We start from the raw sequence: 15,118 nt of genomic DNA, 5'->3' as shown, positions 1-15,118 counted from the left end.
TTTTACGTAGCAATTGGTTAGGAACTGGAATTCACTGCCTGACAGGGTGCTGGAGGCAGATTCAATCGTGGCTTTCAAAAGGGAGTTGGATAAGTACCTGAAGAAAAAAAATTTCAGGACTACGGGGTAAGAGCGGGACTAGCTGAAGTGTTTTTGCAGAGAGCCGGCACGGGCTTAACGGGCCAAATGGCCTCCTTCTGTGCTGTAACCATTCTACGAATCTATGATTATGATTTGAGCAGAGTCAGGTTACGAATATAATAAACAACATAAATGTAAATATCGCCAGTGTAGTCGCAGCTTGTTAGAACTGACCTGGGGAGAAGAGAGCCCTGAATCTGCTGTATTATCTCTGTTCTCTGGATTGGGTAACTGTACTCTGTATTTTTGCAGTGCTGGTTAGAAAGTCAGTGAAGGATAATCTGTTGTTGTGAGCTGATAATCTGGTGTCTGAAACAAGAAGACTCAATTTTAGAGTCAACAGGATGAAGTAGTAACACATCACGGCCCAATACTCCAGCTGTATATTCACAGGATATAGTCTGTTACCTAACATGTCGAGTGAACAAAATAAAGAAATATCCTAACTCAAAGAGCCACTTACAACATTTATAAATACAAAAGAGAGGTTGGAGAGTAGGGGTGACAGGAGTTGGGGTGAAAGAGGAGTTGGTGTGAGGGGGATTCACTGCTCATTATTAGACTCTGTTGAACTATGATGGGGTTTATTTTCACTTTAGAATGCTTTGAATTGTGTGTTTAACTGAAGTCAGAGGCGGGGCTGCAGGTACTCGCGGGTCCTGGGCTGTTTCTGGTGAATGAATGTGGCCAGTGTTAATGGGGAATAGATTTGTGTGGGATCATTCTCTGCTGAACACATTGCTGGGCAGCGGGTTTGCCCTCAGTCCCAGTGAAGAACTCCTGTTGGAACACAAACCCGCCGGAGATTTAAATCCCGCGGGCAATCCCTCAGTGACGTCACTGCGGCTGGGTGAAAGATTCCTTCCGGTCTGTCCCGGGCCCCACCCCCCGCTCGTGCTCGCTGATCCTCCAATCACAGCCTGACCTTTTCCTGCTCCCTTTCCCCGCGGGGTTTGAGCGCTCAGCCCGCACCCGTCTTTCCGTCCCCTTCACTCACTGCAGCGGGGCTTCGGCTCCTCTGCTCTGCAGCTCAACACACTTTCCAATGGGAAATATCCCAGCACAAACGGTGTTATGTAATGATGTGTGTATCGTTGTCCTGCGTCCTGGTTGGTTGGGGGGGGGGGTGGGGGGGAAGGTGATGTTATGTAATGATGTGTGTATCGTCCCAGTACCTTAAATGTAATGTAAGCACTATGCCACACCACAGAGAGCGCTGTGGTGGGAAACCTGAAAGTACCTGCAACAGGCGCTATATAAGGCTGACCACCACACCTGAGAGGCACAATAAAGGACGACGGTCACCACAGTTAGATCAACACCAGACCGTGTGGAGTCAGTAATTTGTGTGCTACATACACTACAAACGGTGCAGCAGGGAAATGAAGCAACAGAGGGGGCTCGGCAAGAGAGGTCCCACTTCACCCGCATTAAAGGAGTAAAGTGCCAAGGTTGGAAAAAGAGGTCCCAGAAAAAGATCAAAAGCTGCTGAGTGAAGGACTGGGACGGGGACCACTTACAATGAGACACCAAATCCAGGGACCACTTACATTGAGATACCAAATCCAGGGACCACTTACATTGAGACACCAAATCCAGGGACCACTTACATTGAGACACCAAATCCAGGGACCACTTACATTGAGACACCAAATCCAGGGACCACTTACACAGACACCAAATCCAGGGACCACTTACACTGAGACACCAAATCCAGGGACCACTTACACTGAGATACCAAATCCAGGGACCACTTACACTGAGACACCAAATCCAGGGACCACTTACACTGAGACACCAAATCCAGGGACCACTTACATTGAGACACCAAATCCAGGGACCACTTACATTGAGATACCAAATCCAGGGACCACTTACACTGAGACACCAAATCCAGGGACCACTTACACTGAGACACCAAATCCAGGGACCACTTACACTGAGACACCAAATCCAGGGACCACTTACACTGAGACACCAAATCCAGGGACCACTTACATTGAGATACCAAATCCAGGGACCACTTACACTGAGACACCAAATCCAGGGACCACTTACACTGAGACACCAAATCCAGGGACCACTTACACTGAGACACCAAATCCAGGGACCACTTACATTGAGATACCAAATCCAGGGACCACTTACACTGAGACACCAAATCCAGGGACCACTTACACTGAGACACCAAATCCAGGGACCACTTACACTGAGACACCAAATCCAGGGACCACTTACACTGAGACTATAAATGGGAATCAGAGAGCCTCAGTATGGGGATTGATCATGGTGGTGAATCCAGCTCCAGTGAGGGTGAAAGGCGGGTAATGGATGAAGATATGACGGTGAAATCAGAAGGCGATTAGTGGGGCCAGGGTACAGGTTATTGTCAGAAGCCTTTTTCAGGTAGGCCGATGATTAGATGTACCCAGTGCAACACCTGGATCCGCCTGTTCTTGTCCCAAATTCCCAAAGTCTAATATCAAAATGTCGAAGTGTGAAAGAAGGGAGGAAATCGACTTGGGCCAAAAAGAAGGTTCCTTGAATGAACAATTCAGAGGCTGTTTTGTGACTCGGCTGCGTGACTGCTGCCAAAGACCCGGAAGTCATTGCGCCTTCGCAGATCCAGTGTTCTTTTTTTGTTTGTTGTCTCCGGACTTCCCAAAATGAGAAATAAAAGCGGATTTAGAGAATTCTGTTAGAAACGTTAATTCGAACTGTGAGTTTATTTTCAAAAGCTGTTGTTTGTCCTTCGAGACAGCGGTTCTTAAACAGGAAAAATCACCAGTAACATTAACCCAACTATAGTAACATTAATAAAGCAAAGATAAATTAAACCAACCACACTAACATTAATGAAACTTTATTAGTGATGTGCTTCAGCACTTCTCAGATGCTCCGTCTGTTGTGGTCAACGTTATTTTTAACATTTGGGGCTTGATAGTTATCCGCAGAATGCTTCTGCACTGCTTCCTGTTCGTTGGCAGGAGGCCCTCCATTTGGAAAAGGGGAGCGAGGTCAGCTCCCTTCCCATCGCGGGGAACAATTCCTGACTCTATTGAGCTGTTTAAGATACGGGCAAGGGGTTCACAGAGCACAGTCAGCTCCAAGTTCACCTCCAAGCCACGCACCATCCTGACGTGGACAGAAATCGCTGTTTCGACATCGTCGCTGAATGAACATCCTGGACCTGCTTACCAAACAGCATTGTGGGAATACCTTCACCACACGGACTGCAGCGGTTCAAGAGGCCCACCACCACCTTCTCAACGGGAAACTGGGGATTGGCAATATATGATGGCCTTGCTAGCAACACCCACATCCCAAGAATGAAATAAAGCAAATCAGTATATGCAAAATGGTTAAAAGCCTCTGCTGAAATACTATTTCCTAAAATGATAATCTTTTACATTGCACGAGCAGAGTCTGTTTAGCAACCTAATCTCTCCTAGAGTCTATTTCTGCTGACAGTCTCACCCTGGAAATTGTTGCACCCGACTGGCCTAAAAAGTAATCGAGGGTCCGACCCAGAAGCATCTCCAGTCCACCTCAAACTGATCAAACTAGACAACAGGAGGCCAGGAAGCGATTTCTGCATCCAACACCCATCCCGATACAAACCGGCCCTTATTTGTTTCTTCTGTGTTTCCGGGCTCGCTTTTTTGAGCAACATGTGCAATAAAACACAAACTACTGCGGATGCTGGAAATCTGACATTTTTAAACAATTTTTCAGGCTGTGTAAGTGGTTAAAGCTCTTTCCACAGTCAGTGCACTGGAACACTCTCACTCGGGGGGGGGGGTGTCTCGGGGCTTTTCCAGTCACACTGATGTTTGTAATGTTTTCCCACAGACAGAAGAGACAAACATTTCTCCTTCCACATTGAAAGGCTGCTGATATTCAGGCCCTGATGAATGGAGTGAGTGTGTGAGATGTGGATGTGATGTTGGGTTTGAGTTTGCGGCCTGTAAATGCTGCCCTTCTCACAGCCTGGAACAGCACTTTACAAAAGCCCTGACTGTGAGTCCAGGATAGAAATTCACAACATTCTCTCCTCCTGGTTCCTGGCCCAGGGAAAGGCCGCGCATGCGCCCTGCTGCCCCTGCCCCAGCAAGATGGCGACCGTTCCCCGGCCTGTCACCGGGAGAAAACCCCACAGCTGCCCCTCCCCCGGGGGCCCCGCTCGGGGCAAAGGCCGGAGCCGGAGATTGTGGTTTGGGGCCTGAGGCCCACAGCGGGTGTATGTGAAGCGGATAATGGGGACTTTGCCATGGGGCCTGGGCTGCACTGTGTGTGTGTGAAGCCCGCCCGGGGTTTATTAACCCGCTCAACACTTGATCGGGGCACCGCCGGGAAAACTCGGCAGGGCAATTGGGCAGCAGTGGCCATTCCATGAAAAGGAGAGCGCCTCCGTGATTTTTAAACTTTGGGCCACCAGGGGGGGTTTCGGCCGGGCATGTGGCCTGGCACCCAAGAGGCCGTGCCAGGTTGCCTGCTGGCAGCCCGTCCGAACCCGGGGGCATATTTGTTGGGGCCACATGGCAGTCGGCCGACAAACAAAAAACATGGTGGCAGCGGCAGTGCGCCCTCCCCTTTAAGGGAAGCTGCACCACCGCTGCAGAAGGCCACAGCCTCAATGGACCACCAGGAAAGGCTTGTTTTGGCGCCGGGCTGGCCGAAGATTTTCGGAGGGGAATGTCGCCGTCGGGGGCGGGTGGGGTGTAGATCGGCGGTGCGCACGGGAATGACATGCTTAAGATGGATCAGCAACAGTAGCGGTGGGAGCGGGGGGGAAGGGCGCAGGTGATCGGGGCACCGCTGGGAAAACTCGGGAGGGCGATTGGGCCAACAACGGCCATTCCACTCCGCAGCCACCGATTTGCGGAGGTTACTGGCCTTAAGGAGAGGGGCAATTTCTGCCCCATAGAGTACAAAAGTGTGGAAATTATCATAAAACACTGGTTTGGCCTTAACTGGTGTCCAATTCTGTGCATCACATTTTAAGAAGAATGTGAGGCCTTAGAAAGGGTGCAGAAAAGATTTACAAGAACGATTCCAAGGATGACAGACTTACCGTTACATGGATAGACTGGGGTTGTTCTCCTGAGAGCAGAGTAGATTGATAGGAGATTTGATAGAGGTTGAAAGGGCAGATTACAAATCGTAATTACAATTCATAATAATAATTGGGATGTTCTAAAATGGAGTTAACAGGTTTTTTAAAAAAAATGGATCCCACAGCCTGTTTTTCAGACTGTGGGAAGCATGTATAGGACGCCTTCCACAGAGGAGCAGATGTTCCAATTCATAGACCAAAGGCCTTGGGCGCCGGGCACAGACACAGATAACATAGAATTAGAATTATATAACAAGATAAGAGTTAAATAGAAAGAATCATAACAACATGTATCCAGAGTTACCAATTCAGGCATATCGAAGCCAGATTGGAGGAAGCACTGTACCAATCAATCATGTATTGATCAATCAGCACGTATTAATTGTAACTTGCGGAATGCTATAATCTGAAACTGTATAAAATAAGATGTCTCTGGCAGTTTCTTTGAGCATTCCTTCAAGGATAGCTCCCCTGCCGGCTTGTATCTGTTGCTAATAAAAACTGCGTTTACTTTAAGGCTAACAGGCTCCGAGTGGTTTAGAACTTAACACCTAACAACTTGGCGTAGTCGGGCAGGATCTACTGGACAGGCAGATTTAACCCAAAAACCCGAACCAACCTAAAACCGAGTGAGTAGAGAATTACCTTGAGAAATTCTCCCAAAGTCTCGGCCAGAGATCCAACGAATCTGAAACGGAGTCCGTGTAGCCGGTAAATCCAGTTGAGGGGCGCATCAGGACACTAAGTAAATACGTGTGTCGGGAGAATACGTACGTATATGGGATATCGGAGAATCCCCGGTGAGGGCGGATTAGCTATCCAGCCAGAAAACGAGGTTCCACATAAGTACAGGTGGAAAAAGCTCCGCATAAATAAAGGCGGAAAAACGGGAACTGGGGAAAAAGTCCCGGTGTAAGAAATGGCAAAGGAAACTGCCAAGGCTCTTGGAGGGGTGAGGTATAAACTACCAGAAGGGTTTCTGGAGATAAATTTGAAAAAGTTAAGAAAAAAATGGGTAAGGCAGGATATGATGAAGGGAAAAAGATACCCTGGAAACTCAACTGGTGGTGACAAAGAAAGGGGAACTGAGTAGAGGAACCATAAATCAATCAGGATGTCAATGGGATTGCAGGCTCCAGGGGTAGGGGAAACCAATTAGAGGGACAATCAGTATCTAGAGACACAGTTAAAATCGATAAGAAGTCGGTGGGACCGTAGATAGCGGGGTTAAGTGATACAAGTGGGAAGACGGTCAGTATCTGAGAATACAATGGAACCGATATAAGGGTAGACGTACCAAATGGAGTATGGCATGTAAAGATACATTAGATTGGGGGCCGGACGGCTCGCTTAATAGATATTTTTCGGAGGACCATAAAAAAAAACCTGATAGTGATTATCTTAAGTGACGTATGGATCCAAAAATAGAGCCAGCCAAACAATAAGCTTTGTTGAATGGAGACTTTTGTGAATGTCTGTCTTTGAGATTTTTGACTGCGGAATATTTGAGCTGGGAAATAATGAATTCTTCATGTGTCTGAAAGCCTGTTTAAAAAATGGTGGATCTGTCTGTTTGTTTTAGCTCCACCCACTTTTTCAGACAGAGTGAAAGTTTTTTTTTTAAACCCTTTGCAGTGTTGTCCTGTATGTGGGAAGTTTTAAGAAAGTGTGAATCTAGAATTAAGTTATATTTTAAGTTAGAAACGCAGGTGCGGATTTATTCGGATGATAAGTTATGGAGCTAGGAAATGCACAAAGGATAGCTTTGTTGAGAAAAAGATGAAAAATGCATGGTCCCATTGGTTTTCTAAAAAGCCTGCGTGGGTCTCTCGAGGCTGCGGGCTGGGGAAGTACGTCCCCATTTTCTTTTGTGTAAAGCCTTGACGCGAAAGCTTCTAGCTCAGTAAAAAGTTTTAAATAAATGATTGACAGTACAATATTTGAATTGGGATTTTGAGATATTTCAGTTGATTCTCCTTGATAAAAATTTTGGTTGTATTGGAAAATCTTGGGTTTGGAAGGCTTTTAATAAAAATACACATATTGTGTCAGAAGCTGAAGCTTAAAAAGATGTCATTTATGAGATACTGTATCACAAAATTGAAGTTACAGAGCAAAAGATTGGAATTTTTGATGTTCAGCTTCTAAAACAGAAGTTAGGCACATAATTATAAAACAAGTACTTTGCATTCTGTGATCTGTGAATCACTATAATCATAAATGAGAAGTCCGATATTTAAAAAAAAAAACAGTATTACCATATTTGACATTTCGTAATCCAACAATAAATATAAATACTACAAAAGGGGAGCAGAAATTAGGATGGGAACAGTGAAGAATTAATTTTGTTGTGAAGGTTTCAAGTACCACTGGTTAAGAAAAAGCACAACAAAATTAGATACATTTAAAATAAAAAGTTAAATCTGATCTTTTAAAAAAAAAAGAAATAAAACTAAAAGGTTTGGAAACAATCTAGAAATACCTCAGGGATCAGGTCAAACTCCTGGGCAAGTGGGGAGCTATCTGTGAAAGTGTAAAAGGGACTTTGGAAAAATTAAAATGTTAAAACGGCCGGCTTTAGCAGTTTAGAACACAGGACAATATAAGTTGAACTAGATACGGTGGTTGAACAACCACAGAAAGTGAGATTGTAATGGCCTTGAAACTGGAACATTTGAGATAACGGAAAGCAGCTTTCAAAGCCTATGTGCTAGACTCTGTTCTAATTATGGAAAAGACATCTGAGATAACGGAAACCAGGATTTAAAATAAATCCCAAAAAGGCACAAATCGGACAAGCTGTGATACATTACCTGGGACACGAAATATCCCAAGGAACTAGGACCATGTCCAATGACAGGAAGGAGGCCATTAGGAATATGCCCCGATCAAAAACAGTCCTGGGGCTCTTTAACTATTGCAGGAATTTTGTACCTCACCGTGGCAATTGCAGAACCAATACAGCAGCTAGTGAAAGGGGAAGACCATCCTTAGAAACTATAGAGAGGGCCCCGAACAAGCAGCAGCATACGGTAATCTGAAGGAAGCCCTAATGTCAGCTCCAGGGCTGGGACTCCCGCACATGGATCTCCAGTTCCATGGATATTGTGAGAACCAGGGAGGCTTCTATGGAGCCGTGGTGACACAAATGCATGGGGATAGGATGAGACCCGTAGCTTACTACTCGACACAGCAATCACCGGTGGTTGCCGGTCTGTCCAGATACGTGGCCGCATGGATTGTGCCACTTGGGCAGTCAAAATTAGTGAGCCTGTCATAATGACAGGAGAAATAATACTGCACACAAAACACACACTGGTGGAAATGCTAAATGGGAGACAGTCCTATTACCACATGATTGACTCGGATCAAGGAACTCATTTCACGGGTCAAGTGATGAATGAAACTTGTAAAATATTCAGCATCAAGCAGAAGTTTCATATCCCATATCACCCCTAGAGTTCAGGGATGGTAGAGAGAATGAATCGGACCCTTAAAACCGCCTTGAGTGAGGCAATGAGGTTACCAGAAGGAATAGTGACAGGAGGAGCCAAATTAGGCCCCCTATGAGACAGAATCAGAAAGTATGTGAAGGAATTGAGTGAGCAGTTGAAAGGTATGCAACAGGAGGTCTGGGAAAGGCAGAAGGAGGAGGACGAAGGAGGTGTGATAACCGCCTCGGTTATAATCCCCAAGATGGGGGCAAAGGTAATGGTTAAGGAGATGGCAGAGAAACCAGGGATCGCACCTAGGTGGAGGGGACCATATGAGGTATTAATTAGCAGAGATACGTGTGCTTGCATGAATGTGAAAGGTAGGGGTCGATGGAAGCACTGGTTCCAGCTGAACGAATATAAAGGTACGACAGATGGACTTTTTAAAGAGGATTAGGATGGATATTTGCAATATTAGGGGTACAGGCTATAATAAAATAGATCTGGAAAAGGGCACATGCCCAGAGAAACGGTGCAATCGGAGAAATGGTGCAAACAATTCGGTTGAAATAGAAATGGTAAGACTCGAACTAAAAACCTGGCATATCCAGGATTGTTTTATCAACAGAATATAAACGTGATCACCACCGCCCTTCCGATTCTACAAGGACGAGCTACAAGGCTGCCCCCTAGGGGGCCCAGAAACATTTACCCACACCGGAGGGTACAACAACTACCTAAAGCAGCCCCTAGGGGGCGGCATCTGAGTGTCAGGAGCGTTCATCTTGAAGTCGCAAGATTAGTGGGTAACAAAATGTTACCTGACTATTGTAAACCAGGGGAATTAACCTTGGGAAAATGCATGGTAGTTAAACCTGGAACAGAAGTAATGTTGTTATTTGACAATGTGCAGCATGAAATGTTACCTGTGAGCATCAATTTACCTGCCAGAAAAGTTTAGCCTCAAGACTAAAGCATTGTACACATGATTGCTAGACACAATCCTGAGAATAGCTAATGACATATCAGGAGCAAGGGAGTAACAGAAGCAGCTGAGACACAAAGGAGGAAGACAGAGGAGATCTATAGAGAATGACATATTAACTGGAGTAAGTACAGGAACCTCTCCAGTAGATGCACTAGATATACAGGTGATCCAGGCAGGTGTAGATAGTTTGAGGGGAATGATGGAGGTACTAATGAGGGAACAGGCCAGGATAGGGATAGAATCTTCAGAGTTAGGATCTAAAACATCCAAAAAAAACTGCTAGAGGGTATATCCATATTGGAAGGCCATGCATGAACAATTAATGAGCTAAATAAGCAGGAATGAGAGGACGATGCCGAGGACAGGAAAAGAGACACATATCATGCCTATGGGAGACAGATGATTGGTCAGGTGAGACACTATATGGATCAGATACAAATCGAGCGAGTTCCAAATTGAATAAATAACACCCAGTTGAAAGAAATGGCACAGCACACTGGGCCATTAGACGCCTACACCCTGAAAGGAATGACTAGGGTGTATGCGGTTACAGGAGGATGTAAGGGGAAACAAACCCCTATGGTAGGGATAATACTAGTGATCCCCGTGCTTATACCCGTATCTTCAATATGAAATTGAAAACATAGACACAATACGAGGGGAAGAGTACATCCGTGATGGACCAGTATGAGATCAAAAAGAATGAAAATATAAAGGGAATATATTTATCCGGGTGTCGGAGAGAAGGAAGCCTAACTATATGTTCTCACCCAGTGGGAGACCGGAGCAAGGATAGCTGCGGGTTTGACAATACTACGGAAGGATGTGTCATTGGAATAAGCCCTGCCCGAACTGAACCCACACATTACGCCTGTCAAGGGCGAGGAGAATATTGTGTGGTAACTAGCCTGGGAACTTACGATTACGGAGGCTTGACTTGTAACATTACAATGCCTAACTTTTGCTTTACTCCCAGAGTGTCGGTGGCAGTGGGAAGAGCACGCATGACATATATACACGCCAGGAAGACAATGACATTAAATTAAGCAAAGAAAAGATTAAGCAAGATATTGATGATTACATGGAACAGCAAGCACCACCAATTCCTCTGTTAATTGAAGATTTAACTGAGCTCAAAGGACTATCAAGAAATAACATTAAAAGATATTATGAGCGAAAGGATAAAGTCAAATGAACTGGACAGTGAAATAAAGGATAACCTGAAAAACCTGTCTTGATACTTGAGTAAAGTTACAACTCTTTCCATTGGAAACAAAATTAACCAGTTAAGTCAAGTGCCCCCCAATCTGGGGGACACGCCAAACATTTTTAAAGGCCCTTTTTTGTTTTTTATTGTAGTTTTTTTTTTGGGGGGGGGGGGGTTTTGGGCATTAAAACCATAATTTACAAGTGCCCCCTATAAAAGGGGAGGGGGACACTAAAACCCGGCAATTAAAACAAATTAAACTTTAAAACATATAAAATCAAATTAAAATTTGGTTGCCGGGGGTGATGATGCACTCCAGTGCCTCCGTTTTTTTCCTTTCTGCTCTGGAGGGCAGAATTAGAGGAGCACAGATATCCCGGGGAGTTGTGGGGCTGGAGGAGATTACAGAGATAGGAAAGGGAAGGTCATGGAGGGATTTGTAAATAAGGATGAGAAAAAACGTTTTTACGCAGCGAGTGGTTAGGATCTGGAATGCACCGCCTGAAAGGGTGGTGGAAGCAGACTCAATCAGGCTTTCAAAAGGGAGTCAGATAAGTACCTGAAGGAAAATAATTTGCAGGGCTATGGGGAAAGGACAGGGCAGTGGGTCGAGCTGAGGTGCTCTTGCAGACAGCCGGCTCGAACTCGATGGGCCGAATGGCCACCTTCTGTGCTGTAACCATTCTATGAACTGCACCATCCTTAATTTAGTGTCATCTGCAAACTTGATTATACAATGGTTTTTTAAAAAATATTTCTTTATGGGATCTGGGTGTCGCTGGCTAGGCCAGCATTTACTGCCCATCCCTAACTGCCCTTGGGAAAGTGGTGGTGAGCTGCCTTCTTGAAGCGCTGCAGTCCGTGTGGTGAAAGTACACCCACAGTGCTGTCTTCCTCCAAGCCATTCATAAAGGGGAAAGTTGAGGCCCCATAACAGATCCCTGGGCAACTCGACTTTGTTATATGTGGCCAATCTGAATACATAACTTTCATCCCCACTGTCCTAACCAATTCCCTCCCCCATCAAAAGGTTGTCTTCAATTCTGAGCATTCCCAATTTTAACAATCTTTTGTGTGACACCTTATGGAACATCTTCTAGAAGTCCCTCTCGGCCGGTGTTTTTTTTAAAATTGTTTCAGTTGAAGGAGCCATTTTCAGATGGATTAGTAATCACTGACCCCTCCTTCTAAAATACAATACGATAAACTCCTTGCACATTGACATTTCTGAATGTAACGTTCATCAGTGTCCTGTTAAAGGGACTGCCATGAAATGTTGCCAGAGCTGTCCGATATACTGAACGTTTGTGATTGGTGATGTGATCTTCCTTCAGCCAGAGATTTATCGATCTTAAGACCCATTACTTTCCCCATTATGATCTTTTTCAAAAACTAATATCAAATGATTTCTCCCATTGATTTATTTTTAGTATCGTTTCAATCACCAGTATTTTTCCGATACTTTCCTTGGATACCAAGGCTAGGAGAGGCACTCTGGAAGAGATGGAGAGCTGGGACTTGTCCATGAGAGTAACCAAAGGGTCGAAGAACTGAAATAATCTACAGTGAGAAAGGAGAAATGGCCCAAAGATGGAACAGTGGGTAACAGGACTTCAATTAGTCTCTTATCTCGGAGGCTCAAAGGCCTCAATACAAAGTGTGTTTGAAATAAAACTGATTTATTTGACATTTATCTAGAATATTAAACGCTAGCTCAGTTACAGGAATTATCAGCAGCAACAAACACCACTGTCATGGCTCAGTCCTGGATGTGATTAACAGCAGCAGTAGCAGCAGAATCCAACTTGTGAGCTCGCTGGTGTCTTAGCAGGCTGGATGACTGAGTGAATCCCTTTCCACACTCTGAGCAGGTGAACGGCCTCTCCCCAGTGTGAACTCGCTGGTGCCTCAGAAGGTGGAACGTGCTGTTGAATCCCTTCCCACATATGGAGCAGATGAACGGCCTCTCCCCAGTGTGAACTCGCTGGTGACTCAGCAGGTTGGAAACAGCAGAAAATCTCTTTCCACACTGAGTGCAGGCAAACGGCCTCTCCCCAGTGTGAACTCGCTGGTGTATGAGCAGTGTGGATACTCGAGGGAAACCCTTCCCACACATGGAGCAGGTGTATGGCCTCTCCATGGTATGAGTGCGTTGGTGCTGCAGCAGAGCAGTTCTGCTTTTAAAGGTCTTCTCACAGTCAGAACATTTAAATGGTCTCTTATCAGAGTGCACAAGTTGGTGTTCAGTGAGATGGGATGATCGAGTGAATCCCTTCCCACACACAGAGCAGGTGAACGGCCTCTCTGCAGTGTGAACTCGCTGGTGTGTCAGCAGGTTGGATGACTGAGCGAATCCCTTCCCACACACGGAGCAGGTGAACGGCCTCTCCCCAGTGTGAACTCGCTGGTGTGTCAGCAGGTTAGATAACACGGTGAAAGCCTTCTCACACATGGAGCAGGAAAACGGCTTCTCCCTGGTGTGAATGAGCTCATGTGTCTGGAGCTTATCTAACACAGTGAATCGCTTCCCACCCACAGAGCAGGTGAACGGCCTCTCCCCAGTGTGAACTCGCTGGTGTGCCTGAAGGTTGAATGATTTAGTGAATCCTTTCCCACACACGGAGCAGGTGAATGGTCTCTCCCCAGTGTGACTGCGTCGATGAGTTTCCAGCTCAGACGGGTAATTGAATCCCTTCCCACAGTCCCCACATTTCCACGGTTTCTCCATGGTGGGGGTGTCCTTGTGTCTCTCCAGGTTGGACGATCAGTTGAAGCCTCGTCCACACACACAACACGTGTACGGTTTCTCCCCGCTGTGAATGGTGCGATGTTTTTTTGGGCTGTGTAACTGGTTAAAGCTCTTTCCACAGTCAGTGCACTGGAACACTCTCACTCGGGGGGTGTTTCGGGGCTTTTCCAGTCACACTGATGTTTGAAATGTTTCCCCACAGACAGAAGAGACAAACATTTCTCCTTCCACATTGAAAGCCTGATGATATTCCCTGTAAAAGCAGTTTATAAAAGTCATCACTGTAAGTTCAGGATTAAAATTGAGAACAGATAATTCTAGTTTATGTGGAACATTCTTTCCTCTCTTGTTACATAGAATTACACATACGGTGAAGTCAGTGCATTGTGATTGCCCTGTGGGCGGAAACTGGAAAATATATAAATATGTCCAAAATAACACATTTTCCCCATAAGCTACAAATGCCCGTCCCTGAGCTCAAACCCAACCATCGCACCATCTCCAGCATTGCTCCCTCCCCGGGGGTTTGAATGTTCCCCTCCCTGTCCCCGGGAGGAAGCCTCGCTCCGCTCCGCAGCTGCTGGCCGGCGGTGATTCAGCTCCTACCCGTCCCGCTCTCTTCCCACCGCCATCGTCCTCCAGCAGGCCCGCAACCAGGCTCCACTGCGCCTGCGCACTGGGCCCGCTCATTCAGATAGGGCGTATTCCGGACCGCGCAGCATTCTGGGTACGCACTACTGCCATTGAGAGGAGAAGCAATTCCGGGTGCATGATTATGTCACGCTTATCAGCGGGTTAGGATTTTACCGTTTCGGGGTCAAGGTTCTGGACCGGTGTTCCATTTCGGGTGAAAAATTTAAGGTTGGGGTACCAAGGCTAGGCGAGGCATTCTGCAAGGTATGGGGAGATTGGACTTGTGCATGAGAGTAACTAAATTTTTAAGGACTGAAATAATCCAGAGTAAGACAGGAGAAAATGGAACAATCAGTGGTCTCCTCTTTTCATGGAAAAAAACCCCAAGGAATTGATACACTGTATTTAAAACAAAGCTGATTTATTTGCATTTAGCCAGAATCAACATCACTAAAACAGATTCTCTGGTCATTATCACATTGCAGTTTGTGGGAGCTTGCTGTGCCCATTTTGGCTGTCACGTTTCCGACATTACTACAGTGACGACACTTCAAAAAAGGATTTAATTGGCTGTAAAGCACTTTGGGTCATCCGGCGGTCGTGAAAGGTGCTAAAAAAAATGCAAATATTTATTTTCTTTTAATATTAAATTCCACCCCATTTAGAGAAATTATTAACACCAGCAAAAAAAATCTCAAGTACCTGAGTGAACATGTTCAAGTTCAGTCCTGAATGTGATTAACAGCAGCACAACAGCAGAATCCAACCCCTGCAGTCACTTGTGAACTCGCTGGTGTGCCAGCAGGTTGGGTGACTGGGAGAATCCCTTCGCATACATGGAGCAGATGAA

At 45.7% G+C, this 15,118-nt stretch overlaps 1 pseudogene; it reads right to left on the bottom strand.

The window, feature by feature from the left end:
- Window positions 1–14,292, bottom strand: part of LOC139232566 (zinc finger protein 229-like) — a 35,099-nt pseudogene extending 20,807 nt beyond the window's left edge.
- Between the last annotated feature and the right edge of the window lie 826 nt (window positions 14,293–15,118).

The sequence above is a fragment of the Pristiophorus japonicus genome, chromosome 20, assembly GCF_044704955.1.
Source record: "Pristiophorus japonicus isolate sPriJap1 chromosome 20, sPriJap1.hap1, whole genome shotgun sequence".
NCBI classification, from domain to species: domain Eukaryota; kingdom Metazoa; phylum Chordata; class Chondrichthyes; family Pristiophoridae; genus Pristiophorus; species Pristiophorus japonicus.
The sequence above is the reverse complement of the archived record's forward strand: the minus strand, read 5'-3'. Positions and strand labels throughout refer to the sequence as shown.